At 41.9% G+C, this 23023-nt stretch overlaps 1 long non-coding RNA gene across 2 annotated transcripts; it reads right to left on the reverse strand.

Moving 5' to 3' along the window:
- Positions 1–328: 328 nt before the first annotated feature.
- Positions 329–6885, reverse strand: LOC124988921 (uncharacterized). 2 transcript variants are annotated; one of them, XR_007109518.1, is made up of 4 exons: positions 6788–6885; positions 5116–5245; positions 3327–3444; positions 329–595 (listed from the first exon to the last, which is right to left on the reverse strand). It is a non-coding gene; the product is annotated as an uncharacterized LOC124988921 (long non-coding RNA). The 2 variants fall into 2 exon arrangements; XR_007109519.1 differs by lacking the exon at positions 329–595 and adding an exon at positions 1934–2060.
- Between the last annotated feature and the right edge of the window lie 16138 nt (positions 6886–23023).

The following is a 23023-nucleotide window of genomic DNA, read 5'->3' on the forward strand; positions in this document are numbered from 1 at the left end:
TTCCTTAACTTCTTATGCTCCCTTAAACAGCAGCCATTTTCCAGGAAGCTAACTGCAGACCTTGAAAGAGCTGTGCACACCTTCCCTCTCGAACTACACTCGGTTGGGTGAGGGCTAGGTAGTCCATGGTGCTCACTGAAAGAATAGTAAGTACAGGGTTAATATATCAATTTAATGCCTACATTTCTGCCTTGTCCTTAAACATTGGCTATGTTCTCAGTGTCTGGGCTAGTGTTAAAGAGACAATTATTTTTACAAAAACTCAGTCCTAATAATGACATCTGAGAAACTTCCCCTTCAGATTTTTGACTTGACATGATTCAATAGGCTTGTGATCAGTCATGGCCCTCTCTAGCTACAGAACCAATGTGAGGTGGGCTGAGAGCATTGACTGACTCACATCCTTGTGTGTATATGTGTGGGGGTCCATGTTACAAAATCTAATTGTCTCAGTCTGTTCTGTGTTGCTATAACAAAATGTCTGAGGCAGGGAACCTTACGAAGAAAAGGGATTTATTTGGCTCATAATCCTGGAGTCGAGAACTGGGCAGTCCATGGTGCTCACTGAGAGTCCTTTGGAATGTGAGGAGCTCACCTGCAAACCAGGAGAAGCAGAGAGAAGGTGAGAGAGAGGCTCACCTGTCCGCTGGTCTTCACAGAAGCTTTGATCATCAGTAAAACATCTACAATCCTATCTAAAACATGTTACTTAGCTTTCAAGAACTGTCCTGTCCCAGATGTCATTCTTGTAATACTAGAAAACTCATGAAAAGTTCTACAATTTCAAGTATGTCAGTTCCATTTGCAGTACACACATGTCAGAGATGGTCAATATTTTTCCTTTAATTTTAAGATGACACAGATTTCACAATATACCATCAATTTAAAGATGGTTTTAATGATTTAGTGAGCAAACCACATTAAATGGTTATATCAAGTTTTACACAGTCTAATCTCAGAAAGATGAAACGTGCAAAAAGCAAGAATTTTAGTCTTGAGGGAGAATGATAATTCTTCTAAACTCAGGTCTCATTTTGAATGTGCAAATGTGAGCTATGGTGGTAAATGTGATCTGGAGTTGGGTGGCTAAAGAAAAATCCCCAAAGGATTAGAAGAAAAGAAAGATCATAGCTTGGTTGGTGTTTACAACCAATTTAGAACTTGAGTATCCTCACAGGACCATACACATTTCCTGGAGAATTAACTTGTCCCAGTTTATTTGAAGATACACAGGGCCTGCCCTTGGCAATATTTTGAAATTGATGAAGAGCCATTATAGCTTATGGGAAAGCCCCCAGGAAAATCAGGAACCTGAGTTTGGTTCCAACCTTGCAATTAATTTTTGCCACATTCTATAAGCTTTGCTGGACTGTAATTGCCTCTTGTGCAAAATTTGCCTGGATAGAATCTTTATCTTTCACCAAATAACTGAGGGGATGGGATCACAGAGCTGCATTTCTTTGGGTTTATCCAGTGAGTTGGGAGCAGGGGTAATCCTTCCTGGTTTAACAGTGACCTAAGGACCTGATGGGTGTAGTGCAACCTCAGGGGCAGAGTGGGGAGCAACACTGGGGGCAGGATCAGGCACCTGCCACTCACCAGTAAGGTTCATACTCCTTAAGAACAGGCAAAGGGGCTACAAAGACTACCCAGAGGCCCAAAGAACAGAAGCACCTCCACATTCACGTCTTCAGGGCAATGCCAGATGGTAAAGCCAGACGGTCATTTGGCCTCTGCCATCAGGCCATAGCTGCCTCGGTATGTTCTGATGGTATGTTCTGAGTCACTGATATGCACTATTAACCAGATTTATCTGGTATGTAAACGAGAAGTGGGTAAGAAGAGTTTCAAGATCACAGAGTGACCACAATATGAGATAACAAGTTGGAAAAAAGACACAAATACCTGCTGGAAATGCACATGGAACGAACCTTAAAATAATGAAAAGAATTCTGTCACAGTCACATCAGCAAATACCCTGGGTGATGCAATCAACAATAGTCATAGGGCTGAGATGTGGCTCAGGGGTAGAGCTCTTGTCTAGTAGCATGCCCGAGGTCCTGGGTTCCATCCCCAGCAGCACGAGACAAACAAAATCGACAAATTAAAACAGAAACAAACAAAAAACAACAACAATCACATGCTTTTAACTTACAGATAAATAGAGTCAGGAGGAATCTTTTAGAAACTTTCCTGGTCATAAGCCTACTCACAGGATAATCCCAAAGAAACAGTTCTGTGTCCCCAACTGCTCAGCTGCCTATGGGAGGTCAACAGACTACCCTGGCAATTTTGAAAAAAAAAAATTGCAGTCTGATAAGCTTAACAGGAATTTTTGTACTTATTCTAAGGCGGTGATTATCAAAATGTAGGTCACAACTCATCAGTGGGTCATTATCAATTAGCGGTCATGACTAGCATTTTTTCTACTTAACAAAATAGGGTAGAAATACCAGGTTGCGTCACACCAAGTCTTACGCAACGTTTGCTTCAGTGATGTGTGGCATGTGTGTATGCCGGGACATGATGTTGTTTCTTTCTTCCTGTGAGTAGTTGTCGATAAAAGGTGAAAAATGATTCTCGTGGGACATTAGGTGAGACTTTCGGAAATTTGAGGGCATGCTTTGTGTTATGAGTTGAATTGTGTCCCCCTCTAATGTATTTTGAAGTCCTAATCCCCGTGCCTGTGAATGTGACCTTATTTGGAAATGAAATCTTTGAAGGCCTGCTTTAGAGACCGAGCTAAACATAACGCAAAATTTGAATTTGCTTATGTGCAATTTATTCTGGAAGAAACACTTAAGTGAAGGCATAAAGCTCTACCCAGTAGAACCAAAACATATAGGCCATGTTTTAGTCAGCTTTTTCTCTGCTGTAACCAAAAGAAAGAACAAGAACTGACAGGAACAATTCAGAGGAAGAAAAGTTTATTTGGGGTTCATGGTTTCAAAGATCTCTGTCCCTGGTCAGCAAACCCCATTGCTCTGGGCCTAAGGTGAAGCAGAACATCATGACAGAAGGGGGGAGGACCAAGGCGGGGAAGCAGTTCAGGACTTGGCAATCAGGAAGCAGAGAGCGCTGTTCACCAGGGGCAAAATATAACTCCCCCCGGAAATGCACACCCCTGATGACCCAACTCCTCTAGCCACACCTTATCTGTCTACAGTTAATCCGTATCAGTGGATAATACACTGATTAGGCCAAAGCTCTCAAAACCCAATCATTTTACCTCTAAACTTTCTCACACTGTCCTATACATGAGCTTTTGAGGGATACCTCATGTCTAAACCCTAACAGGACAACTCGAAATACTCCCTGGGGCTCACCTCAAACATCTTCCAGCTGCTCAGCTCATCCTGGGCTGCAAGCACGTCTGTCACGACTGAACTCCCCGCTAGTTTCAGAAAATCTTCCTTCCACTGCTTCACACTCACGAGCTGCAAACTTTCCGCAGACAAACTTTGTCAAGGTAAATTTCAATACTCATTGTAGCATCTAGGAATTTCTCAACCATTTAATATGTGTGGAATTGCTTTTTTAAATTGGGTTCTTATCTCTGTTTTTACTGTGTCACTGACAGTTTTTAGTGTTATGCTCCGACATTTGCTTGTGTTTTTGTTTTAGAGACAGGATCTCTCTATATTGCTCAGGCTGGCCTCTAACACCTGGGTTCAAGCAATCCTCCTGCCTCAGCCTCCTGGGACTGCAGATGCACACCACTGCACTCAGCTAGCCAGTCACATTTTTCCTATAAGCTCTGAGGTTGTTATTGCACAATGTGGTTGTCATTATGTATATTTTGCAAGACAGCGATTTTCAGGAGCATCAGGTCATCTGATTGTAGAGTGGACTATATGGTACTTAAGACCATGACACTAGATAAGATCATTCAATGGTGAGTTTAGACATAGAAGAGAGCAAGGGTTTGTCCAGGGCCACTCCAACTTGATCAGACTAAGGACAACAGGAGCCAGTCAAGGGGCTATCTAGTGAGGCAGGAAGGAACCCAAAAGACTACGGAATTCTAGAAGCCAAGTGAAAAAGGATTTTCAAGGGGAGGCCCAAACAACTTTGCTCAGTGCTACAAGGTGATAAAGTAGAGGACTCACTGAGAAGCGCTTACTGAATCTAGTGATGTGGAGGTCTTGAGTGATTTTGAGAAACATAAATTTTGGTGGAGTAGCAGGGATGAGCTTTATTGGAGATAGTTTAAAAGAAAAGAGAGAAAGAGTATATTTTAAAAACAATCATAGAATAAATCTGATTTTACCAGACATCTCTTTCAAGTATGCTTCCTTGTGTTTTGTATGGTATCTTATAGGTTAGGGCCTGCTTACAATTTTTAGAGATACTATGGAGTTCTCACATGCCTGGTTGTACTGTTTAAAGGAGCAGATGCTAGAACTGAGGCCGACTTCACTGTGAATTCTGCTTCCACTGTTTAACTAGTTGTGGTTTTTTTTTTTTTTTTTTTTTGCAGTACTGGGGATCGAACTCAGGGCCTTGTGCTTGCGAGGCAAGCACGCTACCAGCTGAGCTATCGCCCCAGCCCCTAGTTTTCTGAAGTAAGCCTCACTCTTTTGTTTTCTGAAATGAGGCTCGTATCCTCCCTCATGGTTATGATTATGTTCATGGTTAGGATTAGGTAGGTGAAGCCCCGAGAATGGTGTGGGACACGCCATTATGATTAGTTCATGGTTAGGATTAGGTAGGTGAAGCCCCGAGAATGGTGTGGGACACGCAGGGTGGGCTCACGAATGTTATTCTTAATACTTTCACAGTGATGTGTAGTGAAGTTTGGCCTCGAATTCAAATGGATTTGGGCAGATGAGACAGAAAAAAATTAAATAAGCACATAAATGGTCTATGTCAACCATTTATATACTAGCTATCAAAGGAAGTTTAGACCCTCCAGAGTCCCAGTAGCCAGGCAAAGTGAGGATGAAAATGGAACGTCAAGGGGCAATAGCCCTGAGAAGGGATGTGTGCCTCTCCCTGCACACCTGCCACCCTGCCGGGCCACACACACTGTCACTTTTTAACCCTCACGACAACATGAGGAGGCATCTTCACTTCAGTTCATGGAGGAGAAGACTGAGGCTCCAAGAGGCTCACCTAGCTCCAGGTCACCAGTCAGTGTGACGGCTGGAGTCAGCCTGCGTGCGCTGTCTCCAAAGTCTATGCTTGGTGGCAGAAAGCACAGCTGCAGGGAGGTGTGTGCAGTCCTCCTCGCTCGTTCTGCTACCTGCAAGTGACAGTAAGAAACAATCAACCAGCCAAGAACCCCACATCATTGTAGCCTGGTATTATGTCATCTAAAGAACGGTTTGTTTAAGCCTCAAACCCAAAGGGAAGCCAGTCACACATTCTTCTTCTTGAAGTTCATATTAGCTATGTTAATATTAGCTTTATTAGCTGTGTGCCAAAAGGGGTCCGAGGAAAGGCAAGGGAGGGCATAATTGGGAATTATCAGCAGGTGCGTATCAAGAGGTGCATATAAAGAGTTGATTCTCCTGTAATTCCAGCAGTTCGGGAGGCTGAGGCAGGAGGATCACAAGTTCAAAGCCAGCCTCAGCAAAAGCGAGGTGCTGGGCAACTCAGTGAGACCCTGTCTCTAAATAAAATACAAAATAGGGCTGGGAATGTGTCTCAGTGGTTGAGGGCCCCTGGGTTCAATCCCCAGTACCCCCCACTATACACCAAAAAAAAAAAAGGTGATACTGCTTATGGGAACCGCGGCAGTGTAGGCATGCATTTGGGTTTCTAGAGCAGGTCCACCTGGTTGAGCCTGTCATTCAAGCCTGCGTTGGTTCGGGGGCCCCAAGCACTCTCTGCTCACAGCTGGTCTGGAAGAGATGTATGATGTCACCAGGCATTACTTGGCTGATGAAGTAAAGATACTCAGTTCGTGTACCTTCTCTCAGCTTGTAAAGGCGGTGACCTTGAAGGGTAAACCCAGAATAAATTCTGAGGGGCTCAGAGAAAAAGCCAACATGGGTCTCTGGAGGACCTGTCTGGGCCTTTGCAGGAGGGCCTTGATGAGAGGGTATTAGCTGCCCAGAGCTGTCATAACAAATTACCACCAACCACAGGGTGACTGCAAACAACAAAGATTTAGTCTCACACAGTTTTGGAGGCTAGAAGTCTGAGATCAAGTGGCAGGGCTGGTTCCTTCTGGGTTTTGTGAGAGAATCTGCTCCATGCCTCTCCCTTAGCTTTGGGGGGTTACCAGCAATCTGTTTTTCCTGGGCTTGTTGGCACATTGCTCCAGTCTCCGTCACTGTCTTTAGGGACTATTTTGCTTCTGTCTCTGTGTCTCTCTCTTCTTCTTATAAGGACGCCTACCGTATCCCATTAAAAGCTCCAGTATGACCTCATCTTAACTAATTGCATCTGCAATAAGCCTATTTCCAAATAAGGTCACATTGTGAGGTTCTAGGAAGGTTGTGAATTTGGGGGAAGACATTTATCAACTCAGTAAAAGAGGGATGCATCAAACCAATGGGTGTTATTGTTTGTGGGTAGAGAACAATGAGGAAAATCAAAGACGAGTATTAAAGGTGTGACTGGCTAAAACAGGCAGAGGTGTGACAGGTAACAGCTGTCCCATCCAATGTGAAGATTAACGAAGGCTTAAGTTAACGAAGGGCCTGTTAACAGTAAATGTACTGGTTAAGTAAAAACAAACAGTTAAACAAACAAAGTGGGAAGAGGTGCACCCCAGAGCAAAGATGGCAGGACTCCATTCTCACAAATCCCCTCACCCTTCCCCTTCCCAGAGATGTACCTCCAGCCTCTGCCATTGGTCTGCTCCCAGATGCAGGACCCAGCGGATCTCAGGACCCAGCCTGATCTTCTGTGATGCTTGACCTGGGCCACCTCTGGAACTGCTGGAATCTGGATATGGGGGGAGTGAGTGGGGAGGACTGCCTGCCCAGGATGAGGGATGGAACCAGTGGGTGCACGCTCCCCCATTTCTTCCCCACAGACTGTTCTAAGTTGTATTTCAAAAGGTCTGAAGAATTAGCAGTGACCAACTCAATAACTTGCTCTTGTTTTTCTTTTGACTCCCTTATTCCTTCTTCTGGCTCCTCATTCCTGTTCTCTGAGATAAGTTCCTAAATAAACCTTGAACCCACAAGGGGTGTGAAGAGTTACTGGGGAAAGGGAGGTGGGAAAAAGCTGAGGGAGAGAGCAAGAGCAAGCTGGGGAAGAAAAAATGGAAGGTTTTATAGGGGTGCGGACACTCAGCCCTCAGGTCAGGCGATGGGCATAGCCCAGATGAACTGTCCTCCCTCTGACTGTGTCCTGCCATGGCTTTCTGTGTCTGAACCAAATCCCAGAGTGTGAGGAAGGGTTAACCTTCATGCAGTTCATGGAGGTTCACCTCCTGGGCCCCAGAGCAGGTGGGAAGAATGGAGTATAGGACTGGGAGAATTTCCAACACAAAGAGGTTTGTTCACACTCCCGTTTTCTCTCTCACTGACCCTGGGTCTTACACAATTGGCACAACACGGACCTCATTAAAATGTGCTTGTGGATGAACGGACTTATCTCACTACTCAGAATATCTAACCAACTACATACACTCATTTATCTACCACCATTGAGTGTAATGATTATAATAACCTGGGTCATCATTGGGATTAGACAACCTAGCATATTAGGAAGAACGTGGACTTGAATTCAGAACATCCTTAGGTCAAATCCCAGCTCGGCTCCTAACTAGTCATATGCCCCCGAGTCAGTTTCCTAGCCCCTCTGACCCCGTTTCTCATCTGTAAAATGGAATTGGACTCTCAATTGCACATTCCAATGTTTTTGTGAGGATTCAATGAATAAAATATTGCAAATGACAGCTATTTTGATTACTGCTCATTTGAGCAAATATCTCAGTTTTCTACCCATATCTTTATATGGTAATAAACATTATTAGCAAATTATATAGAATTGGATGTAACAGTTTCAGAAATCTCAAAATCCCTCTAAAAATGACAGAACCCTCTCTTATAGTTGGATCACTGCAAACTGTGTCACCCCTGCAGTCTTTTTGTTATTAACTAATATCCAATGCTCTGGAGTGACTAGTAAGAACTGAATGAGCTAGGTGTCCCCCCGTTGCAGTCACACTCCACATGGCCCTTCAGCCAGCACTGAAAGGGGTGAAGTAAGGTTTGCTCAGACTTTATGCAACCCTTTTGTCTGATTGCTGTCGGGATGAATCATGGAGGGAAAGGCCCACATTTCTGAGCTGTTGGAGGCTTTTCCTGAACTCTTGAGTCCACCGGGCTGTGTACAAGTTCACTGGCCAAATGACTTCTGCTTTGTTGCCTGGTACAAAGTGCTTCTCACAGGGTTTGTCCTTAGTTGGGTTAAAATGTTGTGAGACTCTCTGACTTGCATTAATGGAAGAGTGTGCTCTGTCTGGGGTGCGTTCCATCTTCTTGCACCTAGGAATTTGTAACTTTGTGAAATAGAACATGTTGAGCTCTTTTCTTATCCTTTGAAAAAAGTGCCTTCCATGCTTTTGGAGTAATGTTACCACATGAAAAAAATACCTCTGCCCTACATTAATATATTTTTTATCAGAGTAAAGATAGCAAGAAAAAGAGGATTCAATGAAAAAGAAAATATGAATACAAGTTTTTAATAATATTTATCTTAGTTTTTAAAAAAGGAAAATAATAAGGTTTGAGCAAATTGGACAATCCAAAAGAAACTTGATGTATTATCAAAATACTAATGTCTATGGTTTCTCTCTGTATTACAGTTGCTAAACCATATTTGCCAAATATTTTGTGGTTATTGCTCTGTTTGGACAAATGATTGCCAACTTGATGTCACTTAGTAGAGCTAGCCAGGGGGCCTGTAAATGATATGTACTAATCTAATCCTAACATGATATTTAAACCTGGGGGCCCCTTAGCAGGTCACGGGTGTTATAACCAAACCTTAAGTTACAACAGAATTCAGAATCTACCCTACGTAGGAAGTTTGTTCTTAGCAGCCTACGTTTTGAATCTGTTTTCAATGAGCAGAAAGGCAAGGTGCTAGAGGATGCATTTCTAATCAGTGAGCTCTGAAGGGACACATGGAAGGAGACAGGTTAGGAGAACGATCAAATCTCTCCCTTGGAAAAGAAAGCAGAAAAGTCAGACTTGAACTTGGAGACTGGGCACTAGGAATACTGTTGCCTTTGGGACTTAGTCCACAGGACTTAATTTACTATCAATAACAGAAATCACTTATGTGCATCATGTACAACATGGCTTGAAGCACGTACACCTTGTGAAATGACTAAGTGAGCTAATTAACACACATACTACCTCATAGACTTTTCTTTCTTTCTTTCTTTTTTTTTTTTTTGTGGTGCAAACACTTCAACTAAGTGATTTTTACTAAATGATTTTTCCAGAATACAATGGGTGATTAGCTAGAGTAACTGTGTTGTACAAGAGATCTCTTGAGGGTATTCCTGGCATCAAGTTGACATTTTGTATCTTTGGCCAACATTTTCATGTAGTAAAAATTCAACTGGAATTTTTTAATCATGAGTGCTCAGGAAATCAAAACTTGACCAGGCTCCTCATTGTCTCAGGCTGCTCTTGCACACAGTAGGGCCTGTCATAGAATTCTTGGCACCCTCTATCTCCTGGATTCTGAGGACCATCGTGGGGAAAAAGGCAGGTGTAAGGATACACCCAAGTCTCACTGGAGCTGCAGGAGCACAGGGTGGCACCCGAGAGCCAGGCCTCCTTAGGTTTTGCTTCCTAGTTGCTTCTTCTGCCTCCCCTTGGTTTTGGCCCTGAGCACCCAGCATTGTCTAGAGGTCTGCGATTGAGGCAAGACAACAGTTTGAGCATCTTGAAAATGCAGGGACCGAGGTGAAAGCACCCTAGCTCAGGAGCTGCAGCAGCTCCAGGAAGAGAAAGTGCCTGTTGCTGTGACTTGGCCTCAAATGTGTAAAGTGGCAGTTTACCCTGTGACTGAAATGCTCCTCAAACAGCTCAGATGCACCTGCAACCGATTAGATCTCCCAGACTCAGCCCCCAGCGAATCCGCTGCCTGCTTAAGAACTTTCCACAACTATCTAGAGAGACTGCTTCTTAAGAGGTGCACAGATGACTGGCTGGGGCTCCAAGTAGGACCCGCCTGGCCTCCATTTGCTCTACTTTTGCCCAGCTAACCAATGTCCTGAGACCCACTCCTCTGTTCTGTTTGGTGATCTGGTCATAACCCTTGACATCCAGAAACCTAGAAGCCTAGACTCAGCTGGTCTGTGTCTTCCCCATCTGCGGGGATGAGGTTGTTTCTGGAAGACTGTAGCACTTAAATGTCCTGACTTCTTGGAGTTGACATTTTAGACAAGTCTTTCTTATCTCCTTCCTCTCTATTCCCTGAGCAGTTTGATTTACTGCTTCATCTGTCTATACCCTCAACGTGTGGCTTGGAAGCCTTGTCCTCAACAGGTCAAGAATCCAGAGCCAGTGTCTCATTTAGCTTGGTCGCCACAGTATTGAATCCAGCTTCTGGGGACTTCAGAAAGAATTCTTACCAGAATGAAAGAGTGAATAACTGAGTATTTAACTATCAAGGGGAATTCACAGAAATGTCTGCTTCTCACGGGACAGGAAAGGGTTCATGCTTCCCTTTTGTTAGTATAGGAACTCACTGTGGTCACTGAAGCATGGCCAGAGGGAGCATGAACACAGATCCCAGGAAGAGACGTTGTCATGAGTCAAACGTGGGCCTCGTTTAGATAATAAAGGGTAACACAAGTTAGTAATGAGGTAGGCTAGACAGTCTCAAAAGTACAAAATGAAGAAATAAGTTGGGAGTCTGTTGCTTTAGAATATAAGTAAAATGTGGGAAAATTATAATTTATGTTAGATAAAACCTTTAGGCTCTGTTATTCAATATATATTATAAATTTTTTATGACTCAGTGTAGCGTGTCCTCGGGGTTGAGAGGAGTGTCATGATGCAGAAACATTCTTTAGTACGTGTCCCACCAGCATCTGGTTGGCTGTTCTTGATTTTTGATATAAGAAAAAAAAAAAAAATAGAATAGGTTAAGTGATAGTATGTTCTTTCCAATCTCTACAATGTAATTATTTTACACCTTTAAATGGTTTCAAAAAGCACACGATTATTCAGTGCCCTTTACTTTTAAAAAAAAGATCTGAATGTAATTTTTCCATGAATATAATTTAAATACTTAAATGTAATCCATTTAAAAATTTAAATAGTAATACTAATTACTATTACTAGTAAAATTTTAAAATAGTAATACTAATTAGAAATTAATTAGAAACTCTGCACCATGACAATCTCATTATAATTTGTAACTCTGCACCATGACACTCTCAGTACTATTTGATGGACACCATTTTCTAGGGCTGGCAGGAGAGGGTCACTTCTCCAGCTCTGAAGCCTTAGCAGCCCTCACTGGAAAATGCTGAGCATGTCATGGGCATAAGTGGGCAAAGGGTCAGAGGAGGAGAGGAGCCCTTCATACCCGAGTGCCTCGGTGGCCTTGTTCCTCTGCCATGGCCACCTCCATAGGGCCAGGAGGAAATATGGAGAAGGCAGATTAGTCACCCATGTGTCATAAACAAATGGAACCCATGAGTGCCCCAACCTCTGTCTCCCATTATCTCCTTGGTGCTCCCCATCATCAACAGGTTGACCTGACTTCAGACACAGAAGGAAGAGGGAGTTTGGCACTAACTTAAGAAAACCTCCTGAGGAAAATATAATTCATTTTGTTTTACAAAACAATACAAATGTCCTGTGCAAAAGTATTTTTATGGTATAACTGGAGTATTAAATTCCATTGATACACCACAGGTGCTACAAAATTGTGTTTTAAAATGAGATTTTGCTTGTTTAATAATGAGGAAGATGGGCAGGCTTGGCTTTTCCCTGTCTTAATGCTAAAACTAGCTCTGATCAAAACAATACAAATCAACTTCCTCTTTCCTATGTTTCTCCTCTTTCAGAACTTTGGACCCTTCCAGAACATCTGTCTTTTCAGATTAGGTTGAGATTCCCTTGAGACAACCCCACACATGGAAAACTTAACTTTTGATGTTTTTTTTCATCTCAGACATTGTGTTAAATGACTTGCTCATGATTGTCATGCAAAGATGTTTATGTGGTGTGACGTCTCCATGATTGGAGTCAACATCTTATGTTTACGTCTATGACTTCTAACCATGATTCTTATCCAGGCAATTGTGCAACTGATGTAGGATTTTGTTTCAGAGGGAACCTGAGCTATGCAAGCATCCTTTGTTAGCAAATTCTCCCTGAAATCCCAGAAAGTCCAAACCATCTGACCTATACCATAGGCGTAAGATCTGTCATTAACCTGGTGTTATCTGATGTGTTGCTCACAGTGTAAATGAAGGTGTGGAGTAGGTGGCAGATATAGGAAGAAAGCAATTTGATGAATGACAACTACAAAATGAAACAAGGAAGGGACAGAGATAATTTGGTTCAATCTGTTTCTGCCCTGTGAAGAGGGGCCCTGACAAGATGATAAGGTCAAAGAAATTAATTACTAACTTGGGAAGTGCCAAGGTTGGCTAGAGTTCCCTCTGAATAATAAAATATTTTTAAAAAAATATTTTTAAAGTTTTCAGTGGATCTTTTTGTAAAATTTTATTTCTTTATATATAGTGCTGAGTATTGAACCCAGGGCCTCACACACGCCAAGCAAGCACTCTACCACTGAGCCACAACTCCAGCCCCTGCATAATAAAATCTTGATTGGACCATCAACATTGATTGGAGACAGAAATGAGATAGAGTTGGAGGAGCACCCAGAAAAAGTGGAATCAGCTTGGTATACATTTTACCAATTAGCATAGACCATCCTGAGCAAAACCTCTTGAGAAAACTCACACACTCTCTCGAGTTTCCCCTACTAATTTGCATTGCCTATCCATTTCATGATAAATGTGGTTTCTTTGTCCTTTATTAGAATGTATTTTCCCTTCTTTCTCTTAAGGAGTACTTTATGGAGAATGGGAAAGAAATGAGATTCTCACCTTTTTCTTAAGGCACAATACGAAAACTAAAATACTGAATCTGTGTCAGGTTTTCTTGTTTGTTTTTTGATTTGTTTGTGTATGCAAAACGAATGGTATGGCTCTACCTTGTGTACAACCAGAGAAATGAAAAGTCGTACCCATTTGTGTACAATGAATCAAAAAATTAAAATAAAATAATGGTGAGGTAGGTACTTTGAATGAGCTTGCAAATTCACGGCTTTGGGCAGAAGGATGTTTGGACTGCTCTCTCTCCTGACCAGCTGAGGAAGACATCCAACCTACAGCTGTGTGAAGCAAGGTGAGTTGGAGTAGACACAGTGACACCTACACTTTCCTGTCAAGTGCCATCGCTCTCACTGGTGGCTCCTTCAGCTCTTACTTTAAGCTTTCAAAATCCTCCTCAGGCATTGCCTTTTCTGACAGGCACTTCCTACTCTCTGCCCTCCCCCAGTGAACCATTTTCTCTGTAGTATGTCTAGATTTTGTGTATATCTCAAAATATTAAAGTCATGCATCTGCATTCTGTTTATTTCTGTGTCTCCCCTTCTCCTAGTAGTGTATGAACAGAGAATAGATGCTATTTTGCTAGTAGTCCCACCCCTCATAGTGAATGACAGATTAGAAACCAAGTAAGTGTATGTTTGATGACCTGGCTGTAGTGATTTTGATTTGGTATATAGGCAGCTCTTTACCCATATATTATTCATTTCAGCCTAGCAAAGCTCCCTCAAAACCAGCTCTGATCTGTTGTGAAATGTTCTCCTGAACCACTTCCCCTTCCATCCCCTGAACACACATACACACATAGTGCAGGCAGAATGCTTCTCTGTGGCTTCTAGGCAGTGACGGAAAATGAAAATACCATATTGCATTAATTCTAAAAGGCAGATTTTTTTCACCTTTTGAATTGAAATTAGGAAGTATTTCATAATCAATGGCAGTATAATGATTGGTAGTTTTTTTTTTTTTTCTTTCAAAATAGTACCTAAAATAATGTCTTACCATCGAGACTATCTTAAATTTGCTGACATGGGTACTTACAAAAGAAGCCTACTAGTGGCCAGCCCAGGCCTACCAGGGCATATGGCAAATATGTTCCAAGTGCCCTATTAAAAGCACATCAGAGAAGAAACAGACTTTGCAGAAGAGAGTGAGGGTGTCAGACCTGAAGGATCAGAAGGTAAGTTCATGATATCGATAGGTACATCTCTAGCATCTGATCTACTACAGCTCTAGCATATGTCAGTCACTAAATGCATAAAAATCATTGCTAACAGCTTTTGAGTGCTTTAATTGCTGTCCATATATGATCCCACTAATTCTCAGGGCAACTCTTTTTAGTGATTCTGACCCATTTTTCAAAAGCATAAAGTCAAACTGAGAGTTGATAGGCGAGTTGTTCCAAGAGCTAGAGATGGTAAATGATTGAACAGTAGACCATGCCCTCATGTTCTCTATAGTGATTTTTCCCAATGGATATTGATTTTGGGGGGCAGGGATACTGGGGATTGAACCTGGGGCGCTTAACCACTGAGGCACATCGCCTGTTCTTTTTTGTATTTTATTTAAAGACAGGATCTCTCTGAGTTGCTAAGTACCTCACTAAGTTGTTGAGGCTGACTTTGAACTTGGAATCCTCCTGCCTCAGCCTCCAGAGTTGCTGGGATTATAGGTGTGTACCACTGTACCCGGCTGGATATTGATTTTGAAAATGTGAATGGATATTCATTTTGAAAATATGGAATTTCTACTCATTTTTGATGGTCTTTCCTTAGTCAGAGTTGTCGCTTCTCAATTTTCTTTTCAAACTTTCAAATTTTAAACTTTCAAGTGGTTTCCTAACAAGACTTCTGGACCCTACAGTTTCCACTGGTCATTAAATAAGATTTCATATTTAAGTGCACATTGCTAACTTGCAAAAACTAGTCTCTTAGGAAAATATTTTAATTAATAATTGTAGGCAAATATCACACAAAAAAACAAAAGTCTCCAAAGAGCCATTTTGATGGTGCTTCTTTCACAAATGTGCTGTTGTAAAGGTAAAATGAAAATTTTCCTAGGTAGAAAAAAAAAATGCAACTTCCATTTTGTAGGATTGACACCTTTAAGTTCTCTGAGAAAAAAATAACCAAGTTCAACCCACTTGACAAACAACTTGAGACGGAGAACTATTTCTTTTTTCAACACCACAAGTCTTAAGGATAAGCTTAAGAAATTACTGGAGAAACTTCATTTAGGTACAAAAGAGTCTATTAGACCAGTTCATTTTCTCTTTTTATTCCAATCACAATTTGCTGGACCCACCCCCAGAGTTTCTCACCAATTAGATCTGGACTGGGTCCTGAAAATGTGCACTTAAAAAAAAAATTCCCAGATACCATTGATCCAGTGCTATATACTCGGAGACCCACTGATCCCATTTAGAAAATCTGGGTTTGAATGCAGGACTCCTCACTTTACCAGTTGTGACTTGAGGGATTTAAATTAGTCATCTGAATCTTGATTCCTTATTTGATAAACATCATTCAACTACCTATTCTACTTATTTTATGAGACTTCTGTGAGAATGAAATGAAATACAAAATGTAAAAATTATTTTAAGGCTTACTAATGTTGTAATTACTTGTAATATGATGAAAGGAGCTATGGATGTATGTCAGCCCAGCTGAGAGAACACTGGAATTGCATAAGGCCTGCCAAAGTAATTCACAGAATTTAAAGTAGCCATTGCCACCTGCAGTGTACAACACAGTGTAGAACCCAGGAGCCAGTGTGGAACACACATGGAAGGAGCATGAATTCTATTTTCTTCCAAATATACATATACTTTATTTTCCTCCAAACCTGACTTCACAGAGCTTAAGTCTGGTTCCCATGTAGAAAATGGAAAAAGGAAAACTCACATTCCCTGACTAGTGTGAGGGCTACTTGAGACAATGCATTGAAAGAACAGGCACAGTGCCTGGCACACAATAAATATTAGATCCTATGCACTTGTGAGATCTAAAGCCAATGGGGAGAAAACACAAGGCCTAGGACATAAGCATGTCCTAGGAAGTAGCCAACTCTCTAAGCCCTAAACTCTGTATTCCAGCAAGGCTGGAGTAAACAAACTGGATTAACTATCCTCCAAGTTTATCTCTAAATAAGATTCTAAGGTCAGCACAAAGCAAATGCATCTAGTCAGTTACCAGCAATGGGGGCTCTTTCCCATCATCTTTTTTTAATGGGTGACCTACACCACTCATTTCTTTGCCATGACCTACCACGTAATCATTATGCAATACTTTCTGGAATTCCCTTGCACTAACAATAGAAAAATTGAAATTACATGGAGATTAGTGCACAGAGCTCTTCATTTTCCCCCTGGATTATGTGACCCTAGAATCAAGGCTAGACCAGACAATGCATGACAGTACAGTGAGCTCTGCACTAATAAATGCCAGATAAGCTTCAGCAATCTGTTCTGGGTGGCTGGAAGTTCCAGGCTTGCAAAACCCTGTAGTTAATAGAAGCAACAACCGAGCGCAATTGCTGATCCAGCTGCCGAACCTGATGCCATGTCATGAGGCTGGAATGTAGCCCATGATGCCACCCTGGACAGACTTCCCTCTTACACCTTTTTCACGCAGGCTGCATGTCTTTGCACATTACCTGCACTAACATGTGGTCCACTCAACTTGACATCACAAGTAATACAGCTAGGGAGGGTGTCCTTGAACTTGATAGCAGGATAGCAAGTGATTGACAACAAAAATGATAAGAGAATTTTCTCAACTTCTGTCTTTCTGTTCTTCACTGGGTTTAAGTAGACTGGGTGGGTCTCAGGACAGGTGGGGAAAGGTGAGTGAGGTGTTCCAGGGATATATGACAGTAATGGTTTTATCCACTCGACTTTCCTTGCAAGCAAATATGGAAAGCATAGTTCTTTACATGATTAATGTCTGATTCTTTTTCTGATTTTTACATTAGGGCTGAGGTACTTTCAATTTTTTTCTTTTTTTCTGATTAAAATAGCCCCAGTGAGTGCAGGACAATGCATTTTTTAGACAACTCTTTTCCTCCAACTCAGCAACAACTGACTTCTCTTCCCTGTGCTCTGCTTCCAAATCACTCCTAGCTACCTCTGATTCTGAGGACTATTTCTCACATTCTTCAGTGGGTTCAGACTCTGGAGCACTGACTGCCTTTCCATGTAAGCTGCCACCTGCTTCCCTGATGACTCCAGACTTAGGATCCTTTGGTCTCTTCTGCTTGGATGAGCTATTTTTGCTTCCTCCATGCCATTCACTAGGAGGCCACACTATGTGCTTGCTAAGCTCAGTTCTGCTCTACCTTCTTGATGGCAAAATCTGAAATCTCTCTCTGCATTAGTCCATTTTTTGTTGCTAGTAACATAATATCACCGACTGTTAAATTTTAAAGAAAAGAGATTTATATTGGATTACTATTCTGCCCCAAGTTTGAGTGGCCTTGTGGAGTAATGACCTTTGGGCAGAGTTCTGAGGTGGTGTTGACAACATAATCCCACGGCAAAGGCCGGAAAGCAGGTGTGTAGCTATCCTCTGGTCCCTCCTTCCCTTAAAAAGTCACCAGTTTTCATTCATGAAATGCCATCGTTTGGATCTTAAATATCCCCTAATGGCCCATGTGTGGAAGGCTTGACATTTTGGGAGACTGTGGAACCTTGAGGAGGTGGAGCCTAGTGGAGGAAGTCAAGTCACGGGGACATGCCCTTGAAAGGAATATTGGGGCCAACCCTTGCCCCTTCCTTTCCCTCTTGGATATATTGGATATGTTCCAAGCACTCCTTTCTGTCTCCAATCAATGTTGATGGTGCCCTGTGAGTTGAGCAGGTGTCCCTCTCTACATACTCCCACCATGATATACTTGTTGCCAGGAGCCCAAAGCAATGAGACCAAGTGACCATGAGCTGAAGCCTCTGAAACTGTGGGCCAAGTAAACCTTTTCCATTATTAAGTTGTTACCTCAGGTATTTCACCACAGTAATAGAACGATGACTAAGACATGGGGCTCCGCCCTGATGACATTACCTAATCCTAATCACCTCCCAAAGGCTTTACCTATAAACAACATAGTTGGATTAAGTTTCCATTCCTCTTCATGATTATGATTACAATGGAGATAAACCCCCACATGAGTTCCAGGGAGGATAAACCGAATTTTTTTTTACTCTTTTTTTTATTAAAATCTTTTTTATTTTTACAGATTGCATTTTGATATTTAAATCCATTTCCATTTCCACCTCTCTTCCTCACTTCTATTTTGTCTTTCATTTTTATTAAGACCTCTAGCCCATGATCTTTCCCAAATCACCCCCTCAATCAACTGGACTTGGTTTCTTTTCTTCTACATCAGTATGAATTCATTAGTCAATCACTTCTTTTCTGTACCATTCTGTACTCCCCTTCTACTATATGTCTCAAATCAGTCTTCCCCTTCTATTCCTGTTGGCCCTCCAGGACACTTTCAAGGACCACCAACTGATCTCCCTATCTTTCAATCTTCTTGATCTAATCCATATTAGTTACAACTTCCAGGAAAAAATCCCGATTTTAAGGCTCCAGGAAATCTTGTCCAGCTCTTAACCTCAAAATCCCTTTTGCTTTTCCTTCCAAGTTTTGCTTATGGTTTTTCTTTTCCTTTGAAATGCTTTTTCTCATCTCTATCTCTATCTCTTTTTCTCATCTACCATCTGTTCTTTCTAAAGACCATTTCAAATAACACCTCCAGACTCTGCCTACTTTACCTGATCCCTTCTCAGTATTATATTTCCATGCTAGCTCTACCGATTTATATATTTGTCTTATCTTCCCTGCAATGCAATCCAGTATAAGGCATATGAACTTTGGATTTAGAAAGAGATCTTGGTTAACTCCCTCATACTTACCATTTGTGGGATCCTTTGTAAGTCACTCCACTTTGCTAAGACTGAGTTTTCTCCTCTGTTCACAGGGGATGATATTATCTGCTTCTTGAAATGATTATGAGGATTGAGTGAGATAAAATAACTACCTTGAGGTATAAGAATAAGTAATATTAATTTTATATCCCTTAAACCTGCAAGAGTTTGGCATGTAGTAAGTCATCGGTAGATATTTATTGAACTAACATATCCACACCATGTATCTTCTTTTCCTGTTAAAGTCAGAGATCCAGAGAAAATGAATTTTTCATTTGCAGTTTATTTCCTACTTAATTCTGGTAAGTTTGAAAGAAAATATCTTTATATAGTAAGTATATGGTTAATAGAGCACTTTAATGCCAACATTTCTGCCTTGTCCATTGAGAAAGACTAGTGGCTATGTTCTTAGGTGTCTGGGTTAGTGTTAAAGAGACAATTATTTTTACAAAAACTCAGTCCTAATAATGACATCTGAGAAGCTTCCCCTTCAGATTTTTGACTTGACATGATTCAATAGGCTTGTGATCAGTCACAGCCCTCTCTAGCTACAGAACCGATGTGAGGTGGCTGAGAGCACTGACTCACATCCTTATGTGTATATGTGTGGGGGTCCATGTTACAAAATCTAATTGTCTCAGTCTGTTCTGTGTTGCTATAACAAAATGTCTGAGGCAGGGAACCTTATAAAGAAAAGGGATTTATTTGCCTCATAATCCTGGAGTCTAGAATGTCCAAGCAGTATTTTTTTGGTACTTGAGGTCCTGCATCTGGCTGTGTCACATAATATAGTGGGAGCATGTATGAGAGAGAAGTCACATAGTGAGAAAGAAGACAAGATACCAGGGAGGGTCCAGGCTTGCTCTTTTATAACAATTCACTCTCCCAGGAACTGACCTACTCCATGAGACCTACATGGAATTCCTTCACAAAGGTAGTCATGGCCCAATCACTTCCCATTAGGCCCCACCTCTTAATGGTCCCATGATCTTTCAATACCATTGCATTTGGGATCAAACTTTCAGCATGTGATCATTGAGGGGACAAACAATATCCAAACCAGAAAACTGGTGATATATAGAATTATTGGCTAAAAGAAGTGCTTCTTTTAGGAAAAGCAAAGCTTCAAGACATCATGAGATAGTAAAAATGTCACTGAACTTGGAGTAGCGTAGAGGCCTGGGCTCAAGTCTTAGCTCCACTACCTACTAGCTGAGGAACTTCATGCAAGTTACTGGGGCCTCTTTTACTTTTAAAAGGTGCTAACAGCATCTCCATCAAAGGTCACTAGAAGATTGAATGAGATGCAACTGACATATCCATTAGAGTTCATGGCATGTGCAGAGAAAGTGATTAACAAATGTTAGTTGGAGTATCAAAGAGTATAGCAAGATTTCTCATAAAAGATCTCACTCACTTTACAGACATATAGCAGTACTCATTGTGAGCTCATCTTCTGCTTAGAAGCCTGTATGGTAGTTTTTATGTGTCACCTTGTTTAGGCTGATGCCCAAATATGAGGCCAACAAAGTCTTGGTGTTGCTACAAACGTATTTCTTGAGCTATGACTAGCATTTAAATCAGTAGCCTTTGAACAAAGCAGATTACCCTGAATAATGCAGGTGAGCCTCATCCAACTGGTTGAAGGCCTTAAGAAAAAGAAATGGAGGCCCTCTGAAGAAGGGAAATTCTTTCTCCAGACTGCCTTCAAACTGGAGTTGCAAATTCAACTCTTCCTGGTATCTTTTCTATATTTTTGGTGTGCTCTGAAAATTCTGACTTACTAACCTCCACAATTGCATGAGCCAATTCCTTGAAATAAATAAATCTTTTCCTCTCTAATGTGTGTATGTATATATTATTATATATGTATATATATACACATATATAATCTCATATATATATAAAATCTCTAATATATAACATTATATTATTAGATTACAGGTAATATATCTGTAATGTATTATATGTATGTTATGTATATTATTATATATATATCTAATATATATATTAGAAAGTAAACCCCCATTGCCTCTGTCCCTCTGGAGAAACCTAATGCAGGCTGCCTTGCTGACTAGATGCTAGATGGTTACTGAATGCCGGATTATATCTAGCTCTGCCTCACATCCTCTGTACTTAGTACAGTGCCAGACACGTAGTAAACTCTCATGCTTAGGGAACGGAAGAATTCTGTTATAGTTCTCACATTCACTATAGTATCCTGGGGGGGGGGGAGTGCTTACATGAATGGTGAAGTTAATTCATTCCCCTATCTAGTTGTTCATCCAACAATTGAGGGGAAGCTGTTCCATCTTGCTGTGCTTGACATCAATGAAGCATGGAGAAAAGACAAAGCCTTCTCATTCTTTAAATAGAGGGTTTGGGGCCAGTGGGAGCGGATAGACTGATGCATATAATTGGACACTGGGAACCAGTTTGTTCAGGTGAGGCAGCATGAAAATCTGACATCAGGCAGGGGCAACTGGAAGGAAGAGGAAGGGAGGGATTCAAGAGAGATTTAGCAGGTGGAAAGAGTGGGAGATGAGAAATAGGGAACAAGGTGTTTCTGTGACTCCCTTATTTCTGACTGACACATCGGGCACATAGGGACAGGTCAGAGTTTCTCATCATCTTATCTAATTCTAAAATTCCTCAGCATCATAAAACACAACGCTTTCATTTTCAGAATACAGGCCCTGAGGTTGAAGGAAAGCAAATCTTGTGCCCCAGACCTCATAAATCTGGAGCCAGCAGAACTCATGTCAAGCCCAAGCCCATGTGGTTGGGCTCAAGAGCCCCCTCCCTGGGCCCCCTGCCTGGCCCCTGCCAATGTCCCTGGGTGAGGGGAGCATGGGGAGCAGCCCAAAGAACCCGAAGAGTTACTTTTTGGTGCAGTTTCACTCTCCAGAGCTGTCAGCCTCCTAGCCAGCCCGCCACCCTCTGAGTGGACAGCTGCGCTTCAGTGACCCAGGAGTAACCCGCTTCCTTTCCCACTGACTACAAAGAGCCTGGCAGATTTGTTGTGTTATCTGGGTGCCTGTTTCAGGTGGGCAAGGGAGAGGGGGACGGAGAATGTTAATGGGTAAAAACGGAAGTGCACTTTCTTCAAAAGTCTGAAGTAATCCTATATTACTTTTTTCCTCAGAAGTGCCCTAGTCTTGCGTGGGAACTAAAGTTCCCTTTCAGTAAATGACAGTTCTTGACCTGTTGCCCTTTATGATCTCCCTACCTCCCATCTCCTTCCTGCTTGCTCTGCTGTCCACAGTTGCTAAACCAGGAGTCATGAATCAAGGAGTGCAGAAATAGCCTGAACCTCCTTCCTGACCTGGTGGGCATTTAGCTGGTAGGGAGAGGGTTGCCCCATCCATTCTGAGACAGGAACTCAAAGTCCATATCTGGCCTCCCATGTCATTTTCCCAAGTCCTTGTATGCCCTCTTCTTAGCTCTCTGGCCTCCGTACTCTCAAGATAGCCCCTAAGTTGTGGTAGACTGCAGACCACTAGCTTTTCTTCAAGGACACTGGTCACATGGGTGGCCTTTTGCCGAGGTTTTGGTGTCTCAAGTCTTCATGCCTCTGAGGCCCTCCAAGCACAGAGGTCCAGACTTACTTTTCTAGTACTTTTCTGCACTCTCTGCCCTGCAGGACGGCCAGGTGACTTAAGTGGAATTTAGAACTCAGTAAGGCAGAGTACATGCTCAAGAAAGGATATTTTTACTAGTGCATAAACTTTTAATCCTATTTACCCTAGAATGCCTGGAGGTTTGGGACATCTTCAAATTAAGGTCATGCGTAGCTTCTACATTCCAGCATGAGTTGAGTACAAGGGCCTGAATCTGGAGGTTGACTGGGCCCTGACCTAGCACCTGGCTCATTCCAGTTGGAGGATGGGTCTAATACCAGGTCTCAGCCCCTACTCCACCCCCAGAGTGTTCAGCTGTGAGTTGACAATCATGACTTCCTGAATCCCAAGGGACAGCAATCAGATCCGTCCCAGATGGCTAGGCAGCTGGATGCTATTTATATATGAAATCACTGCAGAGCC

The sequence above is a fragment of the Sciurus carolinensis genome, chromosome 7 (assembly GCF_902686445.1).
Source record: "Sciurus carolinensis chromosome 7, mSciCar1.2, whole genome shotgun sequence".
NCBI lineage: Eukaryota > Metazoa > Chordata > Mammalia > Rodentia > Sciuridae > Sciurus > Sciurus carolinensis.